General features: G+C 40.4%; 1 protein-coding gene across 5 annotated transcripts in view; it reads right to left on the bottom strand.

Moving 5' to 3' along the window:
- Window positions 1-12,051, bottom strand: part of IL1RAP (interleukin 1 receptor accessory protein) — a 163,498-nt gene extending 151,447 nt beyond the window's left edge. For 4 of the 5 annotated variants that reach the window (XR_011388002.1, XM_070072366.1, XM_008266655.4 and 1 more), the window contains exon 1: window positions 11,913-12,045. The gene's annotated coding sequence lies outside the window, so the exon portion shown is untranslated. Of the gene's footprint in view, window positions 1-11,912 lie in introns of all 5 variants that reach the window. The other variant, XM_070072368.1, reaches the window with a different exon arrangement.
- Window positions 12,052-27,265: the final 15,214 nt, after the last annotated feature.

Consider the following 27,265-nt stretch of genomic DNA (forward strand, 5'->3'; position numbering starts at 1 on the left):
TTATTTTGTTAAAAGAGTACAAAACAGACTAACACAATAAATAAGCACCATACTGATTTCTTAAAATGATGTGACCAACAGAAAAAATAGGATTCAGCTCATTGTCATTAGCTTCTTTCAGAGCAAAATAAACTGTCAACTGGGATGAAGCTTCTTGCCTTCCCCATACAATCTTTGCCTCATTTCTCTGCCAAATCTATCTTCACTGTAGGGGAGGTCCCTGGAGACTCCAGAAGTATTGCAACCTTGCACAATTTACTTTTGAAGAAAAATGTGGCAAAACACAAGCATGAACTACTTTATTTTATCTTCACAGCCTACTCAAAATACATATGGAAGTGACTATGGGAATTTATGTTCTCTTAGCTGTAAATCTGGTTTATAGCTAAAACTGAGAATTTGCATAGGGCTGCAGTAATGATTGAATAAGATAATGAGAACAAAGCACTCGGCACAGTTCCTGGCACATGAGAAGCACTGGATCAATAGTAGGTCCTAAACTTTTGGAAAGCACTGAAAATAGCCTCATTAGGTGTTACATAGAACAAAACTTTACCCATTTCCCTTGTCACCTATAACACTCTGGACCCATCACTAGAATGCAAAGTAACTCTCCAACAAGGCAGCCATAGGCTGGGGAGAAGTATTGAAGGGGTGGAAGTGTCATCTGCAGATAGGTAAATATTTGGAGGAGACAGAATGGCCACAGAGCACCTTTTGCTCCCATTGCCATTCCCACAAGAGGATCTTTAAGAATCCACAACACATGGTCCATCCAGGGCAATGGACAGAATGGGCCCTGCAGCAAAATTAACACCACTGATTATGTGTTTCTGTCTTTGGCTTTGATTTTTTTAAAAGCGAAGTAAATAACAAGCACAACTAAAAAACTGCTTGTGCATGTAAGTGTGAGTATGTGTGTGGAGCATGTCTGAATTTAAATGATAATATAGGCCGCGGCAGTCATTGGAGGGTGAACCAATGGCAAAAGGAAGTCCTTTCTCTCTGTCTCTCTCTCTCACTGTCCACTCTGCCTGTCAAAAAAAAAAAATGATAATATACACAGGTCAATTAGACAGAACAATAATTGTTTTCCAGACATTGCACAAAGAACTTTAAATACAGAGGCTGGTATTGTGGCAGCAGCCTGGGACACCCACATCCCATATCAGAGTGCCGTCTTCGGTTCTGATCCAGCTTTTTACGGAAATGCACCATGGGAGGCAACAGACGAAAGCTCAAGTACTTGAGTTCCTGCCACTCCTGTGGAGACACAGGTGGAGTTTCAGGGTCCTGCTTCAGCTTGGCCCATTCCTGACTGTTGTGGGTATTTGGGGCGTGAACCCGCAGACTGAAGCTTGATCTCCCTCTCTCTCTCTCTCTCTATCAAATAAATAAAGTTTTTTTTTTTCTTATTTGACAGGTAGAGTTACAGACAGCGAGAGAGAGAGAGACAGAGAGAAAGGTCTTCCTTCCGTTGGTTCACCCCCAAATGGCCGCCACGGCTGCACTGTGCCGATCAGAACCCAGGAGCCAGGAGCCAGGAGCCTCCTCCTGGTCTCCCATGCGGGTGCAGGTGCAGGTGCCCAAGCACTTGGGCCATCCTCCACTGCCCCCCAGGGCCACAGCAGAGAGCTGACTGGAAGAGAAGCAACCGGGACAAGAACCTGGCGTCCATATGGGACGCCGACGCTGCAGGCGGAGGATTAACCAAGTGAGCCATGGCACTGGCCCCAAATAAATAAAGCTTTAAAAATGAATTTTATGTGCATAATTTATCTAGCCTTTATAAAAGCCCTATTGTTGTGCTAACACTGATGTGGACACAGGTTTAGAAATGTTAGGTAATTTTATCATATACTGAGGTGGTGAGGAACATTAGCCTTCCCGGGTTGTATTAGTCTAAAACCCATGTTTTTACCACTACATGATAACGAAGTGATACAACTTGAAAGACCAGTTCATGTATTAGTTCTCTGATTCAAACCACTGTATTGAATTATCATATTATGCACCATGAACTAATTGGAACAAATAGAGATGAATATATAAATTTGTGGGCCACTTTTTAAAATGTGTAGAAATTGCCCATATTCAAATATTGCCTGTAACACTGACCAACACTGTGTTCTTGATTCCAATTTCTTCTGTGCAATGGTGATTAGATCTGTATCTACTCATAGCATTATTCTAAGGCTTTACAAAGCTAATACTTATAAAGCACTTGACATAGTGTTGGGCATGTGTCATCAATGTACCTTACAACTGTATTATTAAGAGGCACATATGAGATTACATGTCCATGTGCCAGGAAAGATTTACTTGAAGAGAAGCCCTATAACCTACTTCTTGAAAAGTTAGGCACCGTTAAATTTGTAAATCTAAAAGGAAAAAGAAACTGACCTCATATGGAATTGAATTTGTCTTTTACATGCTCATTCTTTGGCATACAGATTTCACAAACAGGTAGTTGATGTTTTATAAAGAAATAGCTCTAGATCCAGTGTTTTGGAGGACTGATTATATAAACACCTACACAAAAACTGTAAAATTTCCAGCTGAATTGAATTGGGCAACAGTGCATACTTTCCATCCATTACTTAATGCATTTGATAATAAGAATGTATTATTTGTGAAAAAAGCAAAAGAATCTGGTTTTGCCTCTTTTGCCTGATCGTTTATTTTTTTCCTTTGAGACCTTTTAATGAGAATGAGAGGCTACTAATAACATCAATGAAAGGCTCTGAAAAACATCATTGAAATGAACTGTCTTTGTCACCTGTTCATTGAAGCATACCTGAGACCAAAGCATCTTATCTCCTCATAAATATGTTCAACGGTCCAAATACATTGAACCTGCTCACCATCCTACATCTATCCTTTAATGGACTTCCTGCTGCATTTTCATAAAATCCAAACCTCTTACCTTGGCCTGAAAGTCCAGTCTGATCTAACCCTGCCTATCTTAGGGCTTTTTTTCCAGCCTTCTCTCCTTCTCACCTAGCCCTTGCTACCTCAGCCATGACCTCAGTCCTACCCTAGCCCTTTCTCAGGATTTACTCATTAATCAACTATCACCATCTCAGAGATTCCTTCCCTGCCTATCTTATTTGAAACCTAATCTAAGACCTTCATTTCTTTCCCTGAAGCCACTTACATTCATTTTTGGTCTGTTGTCAGTTTACTCATATAATCTCCCAACCATCAATATAAATCCTAACAATAAGGGGTCATTTCAATACATCTGCTTTTCCAGGTGGTTTTAGACAACTCCAATATAGACAGGGACATTTCTATTTATACACACACTTATATACACATCAATACATAAATCATCATTTATATATTCTAAATATATAAATACTCCACATTCTACAAACAGGTCACACACACCTACACATATACATGTGTATACCTATACCTATAGGTATATACATATATATGTATATATAGGTATATACATATACAAATGTATAAGTATAAATATGCATGTGTAATGCATACATTTTATTATTTCAATGTTATTTATATAATTTATTTTCTTATTTAATTCTATATATTTATTTCTACTTCTTGGGAACATCTATCTATAAAATTATTTATTCATTGTTGACTCATGATTGAGTATCAGCTACTTTCTAGGCACTATTTTAGTACCTGGGTTAGGTTAATAAGCAAAACAAATTGTACTTGTGGAATTTATGGTCTAATGGGGATAAAATTTTAAAAACTTTGCCAGTGCTGTGGTGTAATAGGTTAAATCTCCACCATATAAACACCAGTTCAAGTCCTGGCTACTCCACTTCCCATCCAGTACCCTGCTAATGACCTGTGAAAGCAGGAAGATGGTCCAAATACTTGGGCCCCTGCACCCACGTGGGAGACTCAGAAGGCCTCTGGCTCCAGGCCTTGGATAGGCCCAGCTCCAGCCATCATGGCTATTTGGGGAGTGAATCAGCGGGTGGAAGACTTCTCTGTCTCTCCCTCTCTCTCTGTAACTCTGCCTCTCAAATAAATAAATAAATACATAAAATTTTAAAAACTAAAAAACACACAGACCAAATATTATATGGAAACTAATGAGGCACCAATTTCTTCAAAAAAAAAAAAAAAGGAAAAGGAAGAGTAGGGTAAAAGAGAGCAGAATGGGTCTGGTTGACGTAGAAGAAGCAGGATAAGGGGAAATTTTATTTAAGAAAAACAAAGCAGAAACATTGTATAAACATACAGGTCTCACAAGGAATTTTAAAGACTGGATTGCAAATTGAGTGAAATACTGCACTGATACCTGTATCAGTCTGTTTTAGACATTGCACATATGTTAAATTACTTATTTCTACAGGAACCCAATTGCTTATGCATGGTGTTTATCTTCATTTTAAAAGGAAATGCTAATTCACACACCTAGAAACTCATAAATGAAGCAGAATTTGAACAAATATAGACTCCAGATATATACACTAAACTGCTTTTCAGTATTGCAAATTCTGGTATAATAATGCTCAGATTTCAGCGCAGAGATCTAGACCTGCTTCTTCAACAAGTTATCTAGATGATCTGACATAGATGATCCATGCAACACAATTTATCACTGCTCTCATTTTCACTCCACATGAAAGGTTCCTCCATATTTTAGGTAAATAACACATTTCTTTCCTATCCATTACCATCCCAGTGGTTTGTCAAACTGGAACACTTTCTCTTAGACCAGCTGGAGCACCTCCTTGATGTACTCCTCCTCTCCATCTGAGTTTTATCAAATGGGTGATGCTTTGGATAAACAACAGGACTGAGTGAAGAGAGAAGAATTAAATACTTAATGTTTCTTTTATAGGTATCAGCTATAAATTAGAATTGTTAAGTCTGGAAAGGCTAAGCAAGTAGTACCTAGGACTCAAACTCTAGTCAAAAGCCAGTTAAGTTTTCACTACCTACTATATCCATTCAATCCCCCATTCCCACCATTGTCTCACTCTGTAATTGGAAAGCCGAAGTCCAACCTTCCAGTGAAGTGCTATGTAGTGTGTATTACCAGTCTCAATTCTCTATCATTTCTATAAACAGAAACAACTCCTGTATTTCAAGCAGAATCATGCTTCATTCCACGAGTATTAAAAGCTCAAAAGAAGAAAGGAGAAAATGTGCACTTAAGATGATAAAATTCAGATGAAAGCACTGAGATTTTACACTTTAGTTCTTATAGAAGATTATGATGACTAATGGTAGTACAGAATTTGCTTTATAATAAAGGCTCTATTTTCATTTCCTAAATGGTTAATGTCCATGTGCCTAACCCAACTATTTTCTCTTCTCATTTCCAAACCTGGATTCTATGATGGTAAGGGATGGTCTGCAGGTCAGAGAAACATGATAGAATCACACTATTTAAGGACACAAAGGCATCTGACTTCTACTGTAGCGGTCAGTCATGACTCACTGAGGTCAATGCAGCTGCCAAGTATCTGTTCCTTACATTGCTCCCCATGTTGTAACATGTGGATGCCTCTGCCTAGCAAATGAAGTTCTGTTCTTAGCCCTTCTTGCTATCCCACCCTACACAGAACTGTAGAACACAGCACCTTAGAGGGCAACTTGTCGAAATTCTTCATGTTAGAATAGTGAAAACAAGGAGATCCAGAGAGAGAAAGCAACCAAGGCTAGTGAATCACAATGGTGAGGGCAAAAAACATGATCTGGGAGCTCAAAACCTGGGCTAGAGCTCCACTATTCTCTGGCTGCACATTCTTAGCAAATATCTAGCCTCTTTGAGAGCTGGAATATAAACTGTTGTCAACAGCATCCCTAATCACTTTAGTATTACTATAATAATAAATAATTTCATATCTATGAAAATGTGTGTATAAAATAGCAATGATTTAGAAGGCTTGAACTTCTATATATACAAAAAAAGTTATTTGAACCTGGGACTTTCATTTTCTAATCCAGTATCCTTTGGGCATTCAATGGGATCATCATTGCATTATTATTAATCATAACAAATATTAAAATCCTCACACAACAGGCTCTTAACAACTATCACGGCGTATGATGGACACCTATCAAAAGCCTTACAAATGGATTTCATTATCCCCATTTTTCAAATGATGAAAATGAGGTGGATATAGACTAAATAACTTGTCCAAAGTCTAATCCAGGAAGATCAGTCTGATGTCGATGTCCACCATGTCACACAATTATGATTTTAAGTCAGCATAACATTTAGCCACAACAAGCTCTAAGAATGGCTCTATCAATGAAAGGGACCTTTTTAGATATCAGAGTATATGAAATGACTGATTCTCTTTTCTGTTGCCTTTACAATTCATTAGAAGAAGGGGAAACTCATTTAGTAATAAGGACTTAGGTACCAGGCAGGTAGAAATCCCAGGCATCTGCTGATACACACTAGACATAAAATGATGCCTGTCCTTATGTTCAACTGATGCCAATTATGTCGAATAATGGCTGGACTTACATTCCTTACTGTTTTTAGAAATCTTGAGATTTAACCACATTGGAGCTGCCTACCTCCATGAAAATATCCTACTTTCTCTCTGGAAATGTTTGTGACACCTGACACTGGTCTTGCTGTCACTAAATGCAAGCATGCACTTGCACTTCAGCATCATCCTTCATTGTGTTTGCTGACATATTAGGGTGGAAACGTGTTTTCCTAACATGCAAGCAATGGTATACAATCTTCTTAAAGTCTATGACTCCTTATCATTTTTTCAGATTGTATAATCACAAAGTTAAAGGAAATTAAAATTATTTTGTTAGTCCTCAGCAACAACCTTTGACCAAATTAATATGATAAAGTAGAACACTGGATGTCCAATTGCAGGCCAGCATGACAGAGTATGATTCCATCAGCCACTCAATTATGCACTCTCTATTCATAAGGCACTGTGCTAGGCACAGGGAAGGATAAATCATGCCCTCAGCTGCTTGGGTGCTAATAAGGAACAAGTACACAAAAAAGGCACAACATACTGCCTCACAGTGTAAAAAGAATCACAACAGAGACAGAAGTTGCTATAACCATTCCTGGGGAATCCACTGACTTGAAACAACCAATAAAGAAAAGCATTTTTGGAAAGGAAAGAGAGGAAGAAGAGGTAAGGAGATAGCAGATAAACTGGTATATGCTGTGAGAAAACAGAAGAGGACACTCATGAATCTACTTATACAAGTCCTTAGATTTCATGGGGTGGTGGCTAATATTTGGGTTTAGTGGCTTTACAGTCAAGCACACACACGTTCTAATCTTTCCTAATTGGATAACTTTGGGCAAGTCGGTATGTTGACTCTGAGACTCAGTTCTTTCACTGGCAAAACACAGACAATAATATATATCTGAGAGTTGTTTTGTCCTTAAGTGGAATCACAAGAGTATATGCCAACTTCCCTTGCCTTCTTCTATATGGCTGGAAAATACATCTCCTGGCCATAAAGCAGTAGGGCATTTCTCTTCACTCCCCTTTGTCCCATTCGGCCTTGACTTTGCAAAGAGATGGGATTACAGAATTTTTCAGAATTGACAGGAATCTTCAAGAAAAAAAAATGCATTGAAACAGAAGAACCTTAGAGAACAGATAATTCAGCTTTCCCACATTTTAGGCCAAAAGGTAAAGAGACCTCAGTCACAGCCAAAATAAGACTAGGGCAGGACAGGCATGAGGTAGGTCATTGGTCTTAGTCCACATCGTCAGTTCTTAGTACAGAGGCAGAGAAAATTACATCCCTTCCTAATATGAAACGTATAGATGCACTTAGCATCAGCCCTTGCCTTATGTTATATGATTTAGGTTATGCTACTTAACTTCTATGAGCCTCAGTTTCCAAAAAGAATCATTGCAAAAACTGAATGAGATGATACATACAAACACTCAGCATAAACCACGATGGAGTTCGGTAAAGTGTTGCTGTTAAATTTTGATTATTGACATTTCACAGACTAACAAAGTGAACAGATTTTTGGCAGGAGGAGGAATCAGTGGTGATTAAATGTCCCCTGTGAATAAGGTGATGAGAGAAGCACTGAAACTTTAAGTAGGTACCAGACTCCCTCTTTTGTAGCTCCAAAAACAGGGCATCATTCTTCTTCCCTCAGGTACATGCCAGATTAAAATCTACATTGCCACAGCAGATAAGGACAGTTAGGACAAAGTCATACCAGAAAGAGGTCTCCTAACAACCCTATCAGCATGAACCATGCAAGCTAAGTTTTAAAAGAAAGCAGCAAATGAGTAGCTAACCTGGATTTACGCGTCTAAATATCAGATACCAAATGTTCTATAACCTTCCTGTTCTTTGGTGCTTTATTCCCCCACAGAACAATTTCCAAAATGGGCAAAAGAGCACAGTAGGTGGCTCTCTTTAATATTTCATAGGCAAGGCAACAGTGACTCACCAGATCCTACATCTGTGTCACCAGCAAAAGCCTGATGAAGTTCAACAACAAACGAAATTGTGTGTGTGTGTGTGTATGTGTGTGTGCGTTGAAGATAACCTTTGTTTCCTTTTTCTTCAGCCTCCTTCCCTAATCACCAGACACATTCTGGTTTCCTAACTGTGCCAGGTAAAATGATGCTAGCTAGCATCCTACCTTTTGGCAAAAGCAAACATATCTCCAAATGCCAAATGCGAGAAGTAAATCATTTTGCTCAGAACTACATTTGCAAACCTGCCTACTTGCTACAAAAGAGAGACCTGTGAGGAGTTTCAATGGATAAATGGCCCCACTTCCTGGACAAGAAACAGATCCATTCATCTTCCTTCTTAAGTTTGCAGCCATCAGTTTCCATATGGAGGACTACAATTCCAGACCAGTGATCTGCACCACCAGCAAGTACTGCTTTTTTTCTTCTTCTTCAAATGCTGTCTTTTCCCATCATTCTCACTATTCTACCCTTTACCTATAGAATGGATGAAAGAGGGAACAAAGTTATCTATGGCCACACATGGCATTTGTTACTCAATCTTCTTAGCAGCCTTCAAACTGGCACAGGATGGTAGAGGGAGGAAATTGCTCCAGAGAAGAAGAAAAATTCGACATAGTTCTCATTTTCATAGTAGATATCCTCCTGGTACATGAGGTATATTACATCTAACACATCAGAATAGGATTCGTTAGAGATTATTGACTCCCCACACTCTACAGACTCATGCTTAAACATTGTCCTGCTAGTAAAGAAATCTTCACTTGGCCTCAAAAAGTACCCTGAAGTCACCAGCCAAATAAGATCAAACTAACAAGTGAAGTAAGTGGATGTAGATTGCATTGAATATGTGGCAGGGTGTGACAGGGAAAGCCCTAAGCTAGAAGTCAAAAAAACATGAACTATATTCCCAGGACTGAAATTTAATAACCACGTGATCCCTGGAAAACTCTTGTTTCTATCTCCATTCCTATTTCCTTCTCAATGAATTGAGCTAAGAAGATGTATCATTGAATGAGCACTTACTGACTACATGTACTTGACATTAATCCATTGAATTTAGTCCTTATGTAAACTCTTGGAGTGAACATTTTTTCCATTGTAGAACGGAATGAAACAGATGCTCTAAATGGTGAAACAAATTTCTCAGTGTCACCCAGTTACTTTGGTACTGGAACTGGAATTTCAAATTACAAAACACAGCCTCTTTCCAACTATTAATGGGCCTACCATGTCTTCCCAAGGCAATTGCAAATACAAGGAAGACAATAAATGTGGAATGTACTTTCAAAGTTTAAAAGTCCTATGCATACATATGGTTTTTGTAACAACTTATAATGTGTATGAGTAGAAGGAGGAAGGGTATAAGGGTATAAGCATCCTTTCTTCAAAGAACAAGAACTTTAAAGAAAAAAAAAAAAACAGTTTTCAACCTCCTTTCTATCTGCTTGTTCTGACCTTATTTTGCACACTTTCCTTTCTGCCACAAGTCCCCAGTCTCCCAGGCAGACGTTCAGATGTATCCTGGCCAGCTCATCACAATGCACGCCTATAAGAAACAAGCCGAGAGAAGCAGACGATCCCATGTTCTGCAAATGTTCCATGCAGGAGGTACCTAAGCCAGTACCACTGAGATCCTACCTTCTCTCCAGATGTGTCACACCCCACTGCAAGTACTCATCAGGACTGTGCACACAAATGCTACAGACTAGGAAGGAGGAGCCATTTACAAATGCTGGATGCTAGATTCAAGGATTTACAGCATAGGCAGTAGATAACAGTAAATAATTTTAAAAAGTATATCAGAATAAAATCAGTAGTCAGGAGCAGGGCAGGGGTGTAGATGAGAAACTGTTTAATTTTCAAATATGATTATCACAAGAAGACTCCTGTGGGATGGGTATGTGTTCATATTTAATAATACATGTTTGTGTGTCCAGAACAGACTGACTTAGCAACATTCTTACACAATGCAAGAGAAATGTAGGTCGATTTTGTAGTTGTTTTCTGATATTATCTAAAAAATCCTGTTGCTTGACCAACCAAAGAGAGCAGGTTTTGAAGGCTTAGACTGTCTGGAACACAGCTGCAACTTCCAGATTCCTCCTCTTGTCTTCCTACCTCTCACCAAATTCAGCACCCTCTTAGTCAACAAAGCATGCCTCTAGTTAACAGGAATCTAGTAGGGAAGTCACTTCACCGAGAAACAGCAATTTTATTCCCAAGTCAACCATCCAAGATTCAAGTAGCAGACACAAAAAGCACTACAAAGAAGTGTTCAAGCTTCAAGAAAAAGGCACTATCACATTTACAGAATAAAAAGAAAGAAAAAAAAAAGGTCACGCTTAGGTAGTGTGAAATCATCTTTGTGAAAACCCACTCTCTGCAGGGTTACTGTATAGCAATATTTACAATAGTTGCAATCAGGTTTGAAGTGATCAGGGGATAGGCCAGGCACAGAGCTGAATTTGTAACTTAAATTGTCCCAATTCATCCTCCTAACTATCCTAACGTTTCAGTGTAGTCACTATAATCTCTATTTATGGCTGGGAACATTTTTGTTTGTGTCTTTTAAATAGCTGGAATCGAAACAAGGTAAATCTTTCTCAGCCAGTAGCTAGACCAGGACCTGCACAGCAGAGCAGCAAATCGCTTCTGGTGGTCCCCTGTTCACAATTTCAGGTTCGGGAGTGGAAGGCAGGCTGGGGTCTGGCTCTTAAAGGCAACAGCAGAAGTTTGCTTTTATGTTTGTGATTTTTCTCTTAAACTCAGCTTCCTCGCCTCTTCCCAGATTTGAAAGTGGGAAGGGGTGTATGGCTCCACGAAGTCAGCTCATGAGATACACCCTATGCTTTACAAGGCCAGCAGCTTCACTCTCTCCCGGGGCTGGAGAGAATAGCGCTGACCATCCGAGGTCACCAGAGCCTGGCGTCCCTCATCGTCGCCTGCCCCCATCCCCGCCCCGAGCCCGGACCCATCCAGGAGCTGGAGGGACACCTTTGCAACGGGCATCTTTCTGAAAAAAGCAGGTTAGTTAAGGGGGAAGCAAGCTGTCACCGCTCCGGCCAGAGCGACAGACACCCAGTGGGCAAGCGGGGACACGCCGCCTCCTTTCAGCCTCTGGGCTCACAGCCGCGCTTTGGAGAAACCAAGCCGGGGCTGGGGATGTGGGAGCGCAGAAGGGGAACCAGGATGGATCTCTCCAAGGATTGAGAACGTGGGCAGCAACGTTCAGCAATCTTCCCACTGGGTCACTTAAATCCCTACAAATGAAAAATCGGGGCTCTAGATATAAGGGTTCGAATCCTGGCCACAGCACTGTCTAGCAGGGCGCTCCTTCCCAGCCACCATCTCACTACGCCCTCAGTGTTCACTTCTGTGAAATTGGAGGGTTCAACTCTGAAATCCATCCACCCCGAGAGTCTGAGGATCTGTGATTCCGCCCAACCCTCGCTGCAGCGCGAGACTCACCTTTGCCGGGAAGCTGAGCGGGCGCGGTGAAAGCGGCAGAAATGCGTGCAGGGTCGCCAGGCACTGCTTCTTTCCGCCCCTGTGGCCAAAGAGGAGCTCCGGGGACACAGATCCCGACAGTCTTCCCCAATGAGCCTCTTACTTTCCGCCGCACTTTCTTTTTCCCCCCTCGGGGCTCCTCCCCCGACGCAGCGCGATTGGCCCTGGCCGCGCGGTTCGGCTCCACCCGCTGCCCTGACTCGCGATCCACGAGCGCTCCGAGCTTCCCCGAGCCGTGGCTGCTGGGCGGCACCACGGGGCAGTCCCGCCCGCTGCAAGGAGGAGCCGCGCCGAGCCGGCCCGCGGAAGACTGCGAGGATGCGCGGGGTCCCTTCGCCTCCTGCCACCGCCTGGACTGGCTGGAGCGTGCCCAGAGAAGTGCGCAGCTCAGCTCGGCCCGCTGCGGGCGCCCTGAGAGGACACGCCCCGTGCGCGCGCGCGTACACACTCTCAGACACACACTCTCGGAGGCGCACACTTGCGCTCCCGGCGGGGCCGCGGTCTCGGCGGGACCGAGGCGGAGGTCGTGCCACCCTGCGTTTTCTTCCCGTCTCTGTGGATTTTTCTGTTATGCTGCAAGGCCGTAAGTCCGTTCAGAGTATATACGATTTGTGCGCCCACCGTGTGCCACTCACAGAGCGTGACAGGAAGAACCAGAGAAGCCATGTCGGCCTACGGGAGCTCGTGCTGTGCTGGAACTGATAGCCGTGGGGACAAGCAAGGAGTCACGGCAGCAGGACTGAAGCTGTACTGTCTGCTGGGGATGCCTGCCGTGTGACCCTGTGCCTGGCACAGCCTCGCTGCTGACTACACGCGTGCTGAATGAGCGAATGGATCAAATGACTAGTAGGTCTCCTGGAGGAAAGAACCCTGCGCCTTCAACTCATTCTCACTTCTCCAGGTTTCTGCAAGAACCCTCAGCAGCCCCTCCCATTCTAGTTATCAAGATGTGTAATCAACCCAAGAAGCATGAAGACATCTTCTGCAACAACTCCCTTGTTCAAGAACCTTCTGTGTCTACTTTTGGTATCCACCGCAATTTCTCCCTGGCTGGCAAGACCTCTCAAGCCTCGTCCGCTTGTCTGAGCTGCCCTGAGGAAGCCTGTCCACCACACCGACTTGTCTCTTCGCACAGGCCTTGCTGTCCTACCTCCCTGACTTCTCTCCCACTGGTAGAGTTACCTAGTTGAATCTTGCTAACTTCCTTATGCAAGAAATTAAGACCAAGAGAAAGCAACTTAAGAGAAAAAGGAAAGGGCTGGAAACCAAATCATGTTTCCTCCCAATTTCCCCAGCTTTGTAAGATGCACTCTTTTTTAAAATAAAAAATAAAATAAAGATTTATTTATTTGAAAGGCAGAGAGGGAGAGAGAGAGAGAGAGAGAGAGAAATATTTTCCATCCTCTGGCTCACTCCCCAAATGGCTGCAAGGGAGGGAGCTGGCATATGACCCAAAGCCTGGAGCCAGGAACTTCTTCCAGGACTCTCATTTGGTTACAGGGGCCCAAGCACCTGGGGCATCCTTCGCTACTTTCCCAGGCCATTATCAGGGAGCTGGATCAGAAGTGGAGCTGCCAGGACTGGAACTGGTGCCCATACGGGATGCAGGTGCCGCAGGCGGCCTCTTTATCCACTACACCACAGTGCCAGACCCAAAATTCATTATCTTTTACCTAGTTGCCCAGGTCAAAAAGTTGTGGTCATTGTTAACTCTTCTCTTTTTCTCCTAGTTCATAGGCAATTCTTCCACAAACAAACTGTTTTCTCTGCATTCAAATTAGGTCTAAAATATAACCACATTTCCTCTCCTCTACCACAAACCCCATGGCCCAACTCACTGCCATCTCTCCCCTCACTGATCTCCCTGCTTTATCTGTTACCATAAGAGCTTGTGTCCCAAGTATCAGAGAATCTCATAGATGAAAATCAGAATACAGACAAGTGATCGAGAGCATGGACTTACAAATCAGACTGCCTGAGTGCAAGCTCAAATTTTGCAGCATGTTTACATAATAAAGTTACGTCTTTTTGCCTCATTTTCATCTTTCGTAAACAATTTTGTAAAATGTTTTCATCAAATGAGTTTAGATACATAGAAAACACTTAGAACACGGATTGCAACCTATAAGGGCCATAGAAATATCACAAGAAATATTCTGTTAGACTCTGCACTGAAATATGCAAAGATTTCCTATTAGAATTAGGTGAATTCCCAGAGTTCTTACTGTGGCCAACCAGGCTTCACATGTCCTGGCTTTGAAGTCTCATTACGTGCCCCTTGCTGTTGTCCACGCACACTAAGGTGTTCCTATTCCAGAGCACTTACATTTTCTGTTCGTTCTTCCTGTCATGCTCTTCCCTTGCAGCTCACTTCCTCATTTTATTCACATACCCAATTACATCTTTACTCACCTGCCACCTTCTCAGGGAAAACTTTCCTGACAATCACCATAAATGATATCCTTTTTACTTCATTCCATAATGATGTTACATTTCAATTTGTTTATTGAGTGTCTTTTTTTCATTAGAATGCAAACCCTAGGGGCCACTGCTGTGACTTGTAGAGTGGAGATGATGCCTACGGGTGCAGGCATCTGATGTGGGTGCCAGTTTGTGCCCCAGCTGTTCCACTTCCAATCCAGCTCCCTGCTATGGCCTGTGTAGGCCATAGCTATGGCAGTGGAGGACAATCCAAGTCCCTGAGCCCCTGCACCCGTGTGGGGTACCCGGAGGAGACTGCTGGCTCCTGGCTTTGGATGAGCCCAGCTCCAGCTGTTGCAGCCATTTGGGGAGCGAACAAGGGGGTGGATGCTCCCTCTCTATCTCTGTCTCTCTCTCTCTCTGCCTCTCTGTAACTCTGTCTTTTACATAAATAAATATTTTTTTAAAAAGAATCAGCGCGGTGCGCCGGCCGCAGCGCGCCGGCCGCGGCGGCCATTGGAGGGTGAACCAACGGCAAAGGAAGACCTTTCTCTCTGTCTCTCTCTCTCTCACTGTCCACTCTGCCTGTCAAAAAAAAAAAAAAAAAAAGAAAAAAGAAGAAGAAGAAGAAGAAGAAGAAGAATGCAAATTCTAGGAGAGTAATATGTTTCTCTAAGAAATAGACAATAGCGCATAAAATTCATTTAATGAACAGTTGTAGATTTGTGAATCAATCCAAAAACTCTCATGGTTTAACTGAGATTAAGTCACTAATTAAGTGACTAATTCATTGTCCTGATCCTTTGATTTACATTTATCTAAGGCCAGAAGAACTGAAAGCAAAGCAAAGCAAAATGACAAATAGCTGTTTTGTTTTATTTTGTTTTGTTTTGTTTTTGGCTGGGTCCAGGATATAGAAAGAACAGTACGGAGACATTTTATTTCTGAGGTTTTGGAAGGAAGGTGAAGGGCAATATTGAGCCCAGAGAAAAGCTGTGAAAACAGAAGAGAAAATTGTCATCTTTTGTATCTTTTTATGTTACCACCCCCACCCATTATACTTTCAGTCTCCTGTTTCTATTCCCCCTTGACCCACAAAATTTTCCTGTCACTGTTTGACAGCGCACTGCAGTACTTACTTAGACCTTTCACCATTCCCTTGGGTTGCCTCTTCTTCCTTACAGGCCCTGTTCCTGATCAGTGTCCCTCTCCCCTCAGTTTTGAACAGCCAGGTATGAAACAGCAGCAGATAAAGTCATGTGAAGGTAGAGATTACCAAGAGTTGAGTCTTAGCCTGTCAGGGTTCTATGTCCATTTGCCCACACACACCTACCTATTATAATTCAAGCAATTTTGGCTGTGTGGTAGGAAGCTGCCTGAGTTCCTAACTCTTAATCTAGCTGAGTAAGTTATGTGCAAGCCTGAAAGAGGAGAAAGGAAAGGGGAACTCCTGGATCTCATTCATCCAGAATGCTCTTTACATGCATAGGGATGGAGATGAGTCTCATGAAAGGGCGGTCTCTCCTGGCAGGGGTCAAAGTTGAACACAGCTGCACATTAGTTACAATGGTGAGAATAGATTTCATTCAGTAACTATGGATAGTGTAGAGACGAGCTCCATTACCTTTTGTTAAGAAGTGATGTGTTTCAGAAGAGTCACAGAAGTGAAAAATCACAAAAGGTTGGTAAGTGTAGATGTGTTTAGGTCAGTGGTTTCTGCCAGCCGACAGTTATCAAAGTTAGGATTCTGTCCTCCCACAGAGACTGGGCCAGGGAGGTCCTGGCCTGCCTGATGGTTGGATTTTAAAGGAATACCTTTCAGAGAAACATGACTGGGTTGTAATGGACACATGTTCACAGTTGTAAGTCCTTTTTAGTAAAGTCTCTAAGAATGGCAAGGGCAGGAACCTACCACCAGATTTGAGCGAACACTAAATTCTGGAAGCCTTGAGCTTTCTCAGGCAGGCACTGTAGGGGAGGAGGGGATTGAGGGGCTGGGGTCATCCTAGGGATGTGGTCTTAGGTTGCAGAAGCCATGCTAGAGTCTGATCACAGGGCTTTGACATGCGCAGTGTGCGGTAGTTCTCAGGGGTCAATGGATTCTCCCATAAAATACCTGCAGTTAAAGAACAAGAATCCTGTTCTCTGAGTTGTGTCTCCTCTAAAACTTGCAATCCTTTCTCGGAATATTTGTCTTCGTGTTGATGCTGCTCCGGTGCCATCACAGGGGCTTGTTATTGGCTTAGAGACAGGTAAACCTGTATTTTTAAAAAGACAGCTCGAGTCTTCCTGGCCTATGGCCTAAAGCTCCTGGAGACTATTGAAAAGGACCTAATTTTCTCTCCTTGCTTTTCTCCTTCCAAACAGAAGCTTTGAAGCAAAGGTCAGGATTTTAATAAAATTTTGGAGGATGGTTATTATACAATGTTAATATTTTACTCCAGCAGGAAATTTTAAGAGAACTTCACCTGCAAAAAGGAAAAATTTACCTTTAGAATTTTTTTTAAAGATTTATCTATTTATTTGAAAAGCAGAGTTACAGAGAGGCAGAGGCAGAGAGAGAGAGAGAGAGGGAGAGAGATCTTCCATCCGCTGGTTCACTCTCCAGATGGCTACAATGGCTAGAGCTGCACCAATCCGGAGCCAGGAGCCAGGAGCTTCTTCTAGGTCTCCCACGTGGGTGCAGGGGCCCAAGGACTTGGATCATCTTCTACTGCTTTCCCAGGCCATAGCAGAGAACTAGATTGGAAGTGGAGCAGCCAGGACTCAAACCAGCACCCACAGGGGTGGGTGCTTTACCTGCTACACCACAGTGCCAGCCCCAAAACTTACCTTTATAGTTCTGACAGGGCATTGTAAGTAGCTAACACATGTATCGGCTTTTAAACTCTAGACTCCAAATTCTAACCTCTACAGAAACATGTTCTTCCCATTGATACCATAATCTGTATTATCCCCTAAGTCCAAACACTACATGGTTCTTTAAGGCAGACCTGATCTAAATTGTCATCTGGTGAATAACAGTCAATGCCAGTTAAAAATCATGTTAATATTTGCTTGTTGCTGCAGCAATATGAGAGAACTGTGAGAGCTCTGTTTTTTTCAGGAAGACTAAATGATCCTGCAGCAGGGAAGCACTTGGATTATTCAACTCCAGAGAGTCATTTTCAAGTACTCATATGGTATTCAGGGACTTTGAGTGGGATTCTTTTGCTGTTCCCTGCATTGAGAAATTTGTTTGACTTTTATTCATTCTTTATTCAAAGATGTGTTGAACATGTGCTCTGTAAGGATACTTTGAGAGGTACTGAGATAAAGTAGAAATGTTTCTTTTATTACAGGCAGGATGAGTAAATGAAAAGATACGTTGTTGACATAGATTACACAATACAAAGTTGAAATGTCTGCTCTTCATTGTGTCATTGGCTTTGAACATGTAGCATGCTCTTAAAACATGCTTTATTTCCAAATCTTACAACAGCATTTAAATTAGCAGTAGTTCCCCCTACTTTTAGTGATGGGAAAATGGACAACCTGACTTGCCTAGGGCCACACAGCTTGTTAATGCTAAAATCAATACCAAAAGCTAGGTCTCACAGACTATAAAGACCACACTTCGTCTGCCACAATAAGGTCCACAAGAAAGTTCAGATAAAGTGCCATTGGAATATTAAAGAAGGAAAACGGCTTCGGTACAGAGGGCATCTCAGAAAGAAACTGAAAGGGTGTCCCTAGAAGAGATTGGAAAGAATCAGGGAATTAAGATTTGTGTGAAAAAAAAAAAAAAGGGGGGAAGGAGTGAGACACAACAAGGAAAGGGGAGAACATTATCCATTTATCAATTCAACTACTATTTGGTATGTTAAAGTAACAGCAGCATAAAGTGATAAGTGCTTTTGGGAAGATGGTATGTTCTATGGTTTGTGTGTGGCCTCCAAGGACTCAAGTGTTTAATGTTTATCTTTAGCATGAGGATGTGGATAAGTGACAGAACCTTTAAGAAGTGGTGTTTTGGGACAGATGTGTGGCACAGCTGGTTAAACCTCTGACTGTGACAGTGGCATCCCGTATGAACACCATTTCAAGTCCCAGTCACTGCACTCCCAACCAGCTCTCTGCTAATGCACCCAGGAAAGATGTGGAAGATGGCCCAAGTACTTGGACTCCTGCCACCTAGATAGGAGACCTGGATGGAGTTACTGGCTCTTGGCTTTGGCCTGGCTCAGCCCCAGCCATTGAAGTCATTTGGGGAGTGAACTAGTGGGAAATCTCTCTGCCTTTCTCTTTCTATGTACATTTGTCTTTCAAATAAATAAAATATTTTTTTTAAAAAAAGGTGGTGCCTAGTGGGAGGTCCTTGGGTCATTAAGGGTAAGCCTTCAGATGGGATTAAGGAAGTTCTCATGTGACTTCTGAGTTAATGCCCGTGAGAGGGCTGTGATGCAGGAACAAGCCTGGTCACTCTCCAGCCTCTCTGACTTCCTGTCTTGCCATGTGACTTCTCCCTCTTGTGTACATTTCTGAACATGTGAAGTTGTCACCTATGATATAAGGCAACCGAGAGCCCAGATGAATGGAGGTGCCTTATTTTGGGTGTTCAGCCTCAAAAACTATGAGCTAAGTAAACATTTGTTCTTGATACATGTATTTTATTACAGACACAGAAAACAGAAAACAGAATAATACAGTATGATATTCCATGTACATCCAAAGGAAGGTGTTTTCACATAGAACTGAGTGTTGAGAAGGGTTAAGCAGGTGAATCCAATGACTCAGGCTGGAGAATATTTGGGAGATAGTGGAAAAAATATCCGGAAAATTATGCTTGATTTGACATTGGAGGAAAAGCAGGGAAATATGATCTATATTATTCAGGGAAAAAGAACTGTAACTTACTTGCTTTTATGTCTGAGAAAGGTGCTTAATATAAAGAATGTTTGAACAAATGAATGAGTTATTGATGCCTGCTGAGAAACAGGCATTTTATTTAAGATTTATTTATTTATTTGAAAGGTAGAGTGACAGAGGAAGGGGGAGAGAGGGAGAGGAGGGAGAGAGAAAAAGGGAGAAAGAGAGAGAGAGAGAAAAAGAGAGAGAGAGAGAGAGAGAGAGAGAGATAATCTTCCATTCACTTCCCAAAGACTACAACAGCTAGGGATGGATTAGGCCAAAGCCGGGGGCCTAGAAAACCCATCTGTATCATCCAGGAGGGTGGCAGGGATCTAAGTGCTTGCACTGTCCTCTGCTGCTTTCCTAGGCACATTAGCAGGGAACTGTATCTGAAGGCACTTGAACCTGTGCTCATATGGGAAGCCAGTATTGTAGGCAGTGGCTTAACCCAATGGGCCACAACCTCGGCCCAGACAGGTATGTGTTAAGCCTGTGATTTTTACAAATATTATATTATGTTATGATCATATAACCTTCATAAAATAAGTTTTATTTTTCCTGTTTTACAGATATGAAAAATATGAGGTTCAGGGAGATAATATGTTTTTTCCAACATCACAGTACTTTAAAGATATAAAGCAGAATTTTGAAATTTGACTCCAGAATTTGTGACTATTTTCTGTTCTCTTCCTTCTGCTAAGTGACAAACGAAGGAAGTTCTGTTATTATTATCTTTGTTAATACTCTCAGTAACTATTTCATTGTAGTATAATGGAAAATATACAAATGCACTAATCATATATAATCATTCAGTGTCATAAATTTCAGCAAAGTTAAACACAACCATGTAACTGATCAGAAACTGGTTGCCACAGGCTACATAGTTTGTACTTAGTATTATAATGAATATATCCATCTCTGTTGAGATGAAATGCTTCCCTTTGTAGCTTTTTTCATATACACACTATTATTAGGAACTCATGAGATTTTGAGTCATCCTTTGCCTGGAGACTTAGTTGGTGAATGACAGCTTCTTTTTAGGGGACATGTGTTCTCCCCCAAGCCAGAAATTACCTTTATTAAGCAACAGCACTGGAGAAACCCCTTGGGATCATTGGACCTGGGGCAAATCTAGCTGCCTCTGAATCCTGAGTAGCAGAAAAGGAAGCAACAGTGAGACTTCTGCATCTATTTTTTTAAATTATCTATATTAGCATGTTGGTTCACTGTAGCTTTGCAAATTGTAATCTGTAAAACTTAAAATAGACAGATACCCCAGATATAGAGCCCTAGAAAAGACTTGTATGGGTAGATATGAAGGCAGTAAAGGGACTACCTGGCACACTTAACTAGTGTGAGGTGGGTTCAGTTCCACTCTAGGTTGACTGCTTGTTTGCTGTTCTTGCCAGAGTCACTTCTGCTTACCGAATTTTTGGTTCCTTCAAAAAATTATTGAGTTTACAGCATTGTCCTACAAATTTTATTTAAAGATTTATTTATTCATTTTAAAGTCGGAGTTACACAGAGAGAAGAGAAGCAGAGAGAGAAAGGGGTCTTCCATCTGCTGGTTCACTCCCCAGTTGGCTGCAACGGCCAGAGCTGGGCAGATCCGAAGCCAGGAGCCAGGAGCTTCCTCCGGGTCTCCCACGTGGGTGTAGGGGCCAGAGGTCTTGGGCCATCTTCTATTGCTTTCCCAGGCCACAGAAGAGAGCTCGATCGGGAGTGGAACAGCCGGGACTCGAACTGGCGCCCATATGGAATGCTGGCACTTCAGGCAGTGGCCTTACCTGCTATGCCACAGTGCTGGCCATTATTCTAGAAATTTGATCATTGGCTCTTGCTAAGCATCCAAATCACCTACAGTTTTTAATCAATGTTTTATTGGGTTTTGAATGGTTGTTTTTGTTTTTAATAACTAGTGGTGTCCAACCCCTGTGCTAGCCTTCATGTTGTAGGTACTGTGTGAGACATGCCATCTTACTTCAGAGGTGATTACTAAACCTTGAATTTGATATAGAGAATGACTGGAGTTGCTGATTCCTGGGTTATGTTCCAGGACAATATTTCTAAGATCATATATAAGTTCAAACACAAATTTGTAAAAAGTTCACAAGTGATCACCTGATTTGATTCCAAAGGATATAGCATAAATACTATATATTCAAAATGAATTACATCACAATTTTTATCACAAGAGATAATTAAATTTAAAATACATTTGGTACAATTAGCACATATATAGTTGTCAAATATCACCTGAATTCTGCAAGAAGGAAGAACAATTATGAAATTGACTATGGTGTTGTGGCCTAATTAACCTCAAATTAACGATAATATTCTTGGCTTATTTAAGACATGATTTGATATTCAGATAGGTTATCACATGGGAATAGTTTAAAGTAATTCAGAGTTTAAACTACTAACAAATACAAAATCATGTGTTATATTCCACAGAAAATACAAAGGTAACTATAGATTTCTGAGATGAAAGTTTTAACAATAGGCACACTCATATCCCTAAACATGAAATACAAGATGAGTTTCAGCCAAGAAATCAGGGAAGATTTTTTTAGAGATGATATTTGAGATCAAGTTTGAGAGACAGAGTCATTTAGTCAGTAGAAATAACAGAGACAGGGGTGTAGTGGCATGAACTTGCATAGCAAGGAAGCAAGATATGGTCCAGTTCTTGTGGCTGAATATTCCAGCAAGTAGGCAGAGACAGAGTAGGAAAAGTTGGCTAGATGCTAGTCATGACGGTCCTGGCCACATTAAAACATTGGTTTCCGAACCCACAGGAAGTACTTCAAAGTTGATATGTTAGAAAGACATGCTGAAGGAAACACAGGGAATAAGAATTAGATGAGTTAGAATGGAATTCAAGTGATTTGAAATTTAAAGATCATTTTCCTTCTCCCAACTACTCAAACGTGGCTTATAGGGTCATAGAAGAGTGACCTTGCCAAAGACCCAATACTTAGAGATGCCCAGACTTCTCTTTAACTGTGTGTTTGGTAGTGGGATTCTTTAGAAGTGAAAGACAGGCAAGACATTTACAATAAATTTTCCCCTCGTGGCCTCCAGGCTTCCTCCAGAGTTAAGTTCAACAGTTACTCATCAATGCAGAACAGCAGTATGCAGCAGGTTGGCATCAGGAGGCACAGAAAGGGATTGCATTAGAAATTGCAGAGGGAATTTAAAATTGGCTGAATGCAATTACCCACACTGGAATTTGGCCAAGGTCTCCAGATTTAATATCACCACTCATCCTGGTCCTTGTAAAGACCCTCTGTGGTCAGAGACTTTAATTTTATTGTTCCTGTAAAATCCATGGGACAGCATTTCTCAATCTTCTCCCCATTCCCCACCCCCAAGCCAGGACCCATTACTTTCTTTTCTTGGCCACATTGCTTCCAATGTGGCTTTGATTGCTGCTGCTAACACCAAGACAGTTTCATTGCCACTGAAGGCTCTTTTATTTATTGGTGCTATGTTTCCAAAAGGTGCATTTATCTCTCCTGAATGTTCAGCTGGCCACGTAATAGCACAGGCTGACATTTTGGTGACCACTCATGAGAGAAGCAGATTGTGTAAATTCCACAGCTCTGGCATGTCATTTGTGAGGTATCTTGAAAAAAAATCATACAGGTTGACCTTGCTTTTTCAAGAAAAAAGAAACACAGCAAATATAGTTGGGTGGAAGAACTTGGGGAAGTACTGTATCTCAAAAGTAAGAAATATTTCATTAACTATTATGCACACACACGAACATACACATAGCCTCTTTACAAATGAAAACTAAAACATAACTAAAATTAAAATATGCATAAAGATAATATTGAAGGATATTTGAAAAAGTGACTAAACAAATATCCAAATTCTAATAGTTAAGGAGGCAAATATTGATTGAACTATGAGTAAATAAGGAAAGATAGTAAGGTCAATAATATATGAAATAATTTTTATAACTTTGATAATAAACAAAGAAATGAAAATGGAGACAATGAGGAACTTTTTTGAAGAAAACCTTAAAGCTAATTTTGCTAGTGAAATTTTGGGGTTATTGCTGCATTTTCATAGTGTTTCGTTATCATAACACAAACGTTAACATACAAAACTATTTGAAAAACCAATTAGGCAACAACGTCAAGATCTTAAATATATTACATTCTTCAAGTTAGAAATTTTGATCCTGGAAATTTAGCCAAAGAAATAATTCAAGGCCTCCATGCTGTGGCGTAGAAGGTTAAATCTCTGTCTATGACACTGGCATCCCATATGGGCACTGGTTCGAGTCTTGGCTGCTCCACATACAATCCGGCTTCCTGCTAATGCACTTGGGAAAGCAGTGGAAGATTTCCCAAGCACTTGGGCCCCTGCCCCGACGTGGGAGACCTGGAAGAAGCTTCTGGCTCCTGGTTTCAGATCGGCTCAGCTCTGGCCATTGTGGACCTTTGGAGAGTGAATCAGCATATGGAAGACCTCTCTCTCTCTCTCTGTCTCTCCCTCTGTCTGACTTTAACTCTGCCTCTCAAATAAATCTTTAAAGAAGAATGAATAACACAAAAACAGGAAAGTGTATCCATATATACCATTCATTGCAAAATAATAATAATATAATTATTACTATTATAATTATTATATATAATAATATAATATATAGTTATATATTTTATATAATTATTATTGTTATTATTATAATGGTAACCCAGAACTCACAACCAGCAATACATAAAAGACGCCCACAACTCAACAACAAACACAAATAATTTGCTTAGATAATGAGCCAAGGATTTAGATAGACATTTTTTCAAAGATGATATGCCAATGGCCAATAAAAGCATGAAAAGATTCTCAATATCGCAAATGGGATACAATTCAAAATCACAGTGTGATACCACCTGACACCAACTAGGATAGCAAACATATAGAACAAAAGAAAGAAAATAGCATGTACTGTCTACAATATAGAGAATTAGAACTCCAGTGCACTGTCTGTAGTATGTAAAATGGTACAGTCTCTATGGAAAAGAGTAAGATAATTCTTCTAAAAACCAACAATAGAATTATTGTCTGACCAAACAATTCTAGATCTGGGTAAATACTTAAAATAACTGCAAGGAAGGTCTCAAAGAAATAGTTGTACACCTTTGTTCATAGCAGCACTTTTCACAAAAGACAAATGTGAAAGCAATCCAAGTTGACAGATGAATATATAAGAAAAATAAGGTATATACTTACCTTTAATATTATCAAATCCTAATACAGAATAAAGAAGGAATTTCTGAAACTTGCTACCATGTGGAATAACCTTGGGAGCATTATGCTAAGTGAAATAAGCTAGTCACAAATTTACAAAGACTGTATGATTCAATTACATGAAGTACCAAAAGTGTTGAAATTCATAGAGACAGAAAGTAATGATATGATTGCCAAAGGCTCAGGGAAAGGGAAAATGGAGAGTTATTGTTTAATGGATATAGAACTTCAGTTTTGCAATATAAAAAGTTCTGTAGATTGGTTGCTCAAGAATGTGCAAGTACTTAACCCTATCTACTATTGACCTGTACATTTAAAAAGGATTCTAAGATGGTGAATTATATACTATGTGCATTTTATCACAATTTTTCAAAAACAGTATTCCAATTTTATTAGAAAGTAGGAAAATTACTTAGCAATTAAAGATATAATATGATAGAGTATTACATTCCTATAATCATTAGAAATTGTAATTACATAAGAGCATATAAATTCGATATAAATTTTATTTTTTAAATATTTATTTATTTGAAAGGCAGAGAGAGAGAGAGAGATCTTCTGACTGCTGGTTTACTCCAAAAATGTCTGCAATAGCAGGGGTAGACCAGAGAAAAAAAGGAACCAGGAACTCCATCTGGGTCTTTCATGTGGGCTATAGGAACTCAAGTACTTGGGTCATCATTCACTGCCTCCCAGGCACATAAGCAGGAAGCTGGATAGGAAGCAGAGCAGAAAGACTCAAACCGTGCACTCCAATTCGGGATGTTGACCTCCTTAGTAGGGGCCTAACCTGCTGCACAACATCCCCGCCCCCTTTTAAACTTTAAAACATAAAATTCACAATTATTATATTTATAGCCAAACTGCCAAATAAAAAAATAAAATAAGTGAAATGTTAGGATGCTTGTAATATGCATTAGCATGCGAACACCGATTTTTTTAAAAAAACTATTCTACAACAATTTTTTTGTGAAAGAAACAGAATTATCACTATTCCTCTAAAAAGAGGTGTTGCTATCTTTTCCCTCAGGGGAGAGGATTAAAAAATCAGTGTTCTTCCTCCTCATAGAAAAGTACACAAGTAAGTATTTGGCTATAAATTTAGGAAGGAAAATAAAACTATTTAGTTTGAGATAAAAAATAAGCGATAAACCAGAGGCTAAATCATGAACTATAGAACATCTCAAGATTACAATGAAATGAGATATCATTATTTTTCACTCTAACATTTCTAATTTTTGATTCACTATTATTATTGTTACTATTAACTATTATTGTTAATATTAAAGTTACTTTTTCTTTTAGATGCTGATATTAAGAGGTTATTTGTTTTTTCTTTGTATGTATTCATATCTAATCCTGCAAAGACAATTTTCCACTACAATTTATCTCCAATTGTGTAATAGGTATTAACATAAAAATATGACTTAGCATACAGTATTTATAATCAATAATTTTAGAGGGTATCAATACTATCGTTAAGTGTTTATTTGTTCAATAAGTATGCACACATTTTTTCTTTGCTAAACAATGTATGATAACTGGTACTTAAATCAGATATTAACAAAGGTATCGGGTGTTTCTGAGATACCATGTATCATGCCTCAAGTTCCCTAACTGTGAAAATGAGGTGAATGCTCTGGTCTCTCCTGTAATATCAGATACTCTAAGGATAAATGAAATAATATGCAACCACCACATATGAAACAATTATCATTTATATGAAGAGTTGACTGTGAAGCTGGCCACTGGATAACAATAGAGAAAGCAGGAGGGAGGGAGGGAGGAAGTGGGAGAGAGAGAGAGAGGCGGAGAGAGAGAGAGCCAAGTATACATTTCCTGAAAATGTGACCTTGCAGAACACATAAAAGTGGAGTCACAAAAAATGAACGAGGAAAGGACTGCTCCCATCAGGCCCTGCTGTGCTTGACCAGCCTTTCCTGATGTCTGATGTCCTGAGCCTGACTCAGGCTCTGGCCAGAGTTGAATTTTCTATTCTCTGACAGGTTGGATGTGGGTTCTTGAGTAGTTACCTGACTTCTTATGTCTCAGTGTTTACACATGAGAAATGATGATGAAAAAGACTCAAAAGCTTAGTTTTTGTATGGAATCAAACTGATCACACATTTAAAGCACCTCTCTTAGCGCTCCAGCTTCTCGACTAAATGTGAAATTTTAGCTTGTGTCTTGTCCTCCAAGGAGCCATATGAACTTAAGGAAATCATAGCCAATGCTAATTCTTATTCTCTACAAAGTGCAATACAATTACTTGCATGTGATAGGTAGTTGATACATATTTATTGATTAGCACAGGCACTCGATAAACACTCTTTGATCGATCAACATTACAGTAGAAGTTATATGGTTTTAAAAATGCTCTCTTGATTTATTGTGGGAAGTCTGAGGCACCAGATGCACAGAAGTTATAAAATCAGCGTCTCAGTATTTCAGGAAAGAAAGGTCTTTCCCTGGGATAGTAATAATTAGAATTATGTTTCTGCAGTTAAATATGCCATAAAAGCTATTATCATCTATAAACTTGATCCTCAGAATAATTAAGTAAGAAAACTAAGAAACAGGAATTACTATTACTATTTAAATATTAGGCTCAAAGTGAGTGTTGTGACTTTATCAGGGACAGATGCACATGGTAAAAGTCAACCAAGGAAACTGATCCAGTTCAGTTTCTTTACATAGCAGGTTTCTCTTTACAATGCTGCTTTGGTGTGATCTTGATCTTTCAC

This window comes from Oryctolagus cuniculus, chromosome 4, assembly GCF_964237555.1.
Source record: "Oryctolagus cuniculus chromosome 4, mOryCun1.1, whole genome shotgun sequence".
Classification (NCBI taxonomy): Eukaryota; Metazoa; Chordata; class Mammalia; order Lagomorpha; family Leporidae; genus Oryctolagus; species Oryctolagus cuniculus.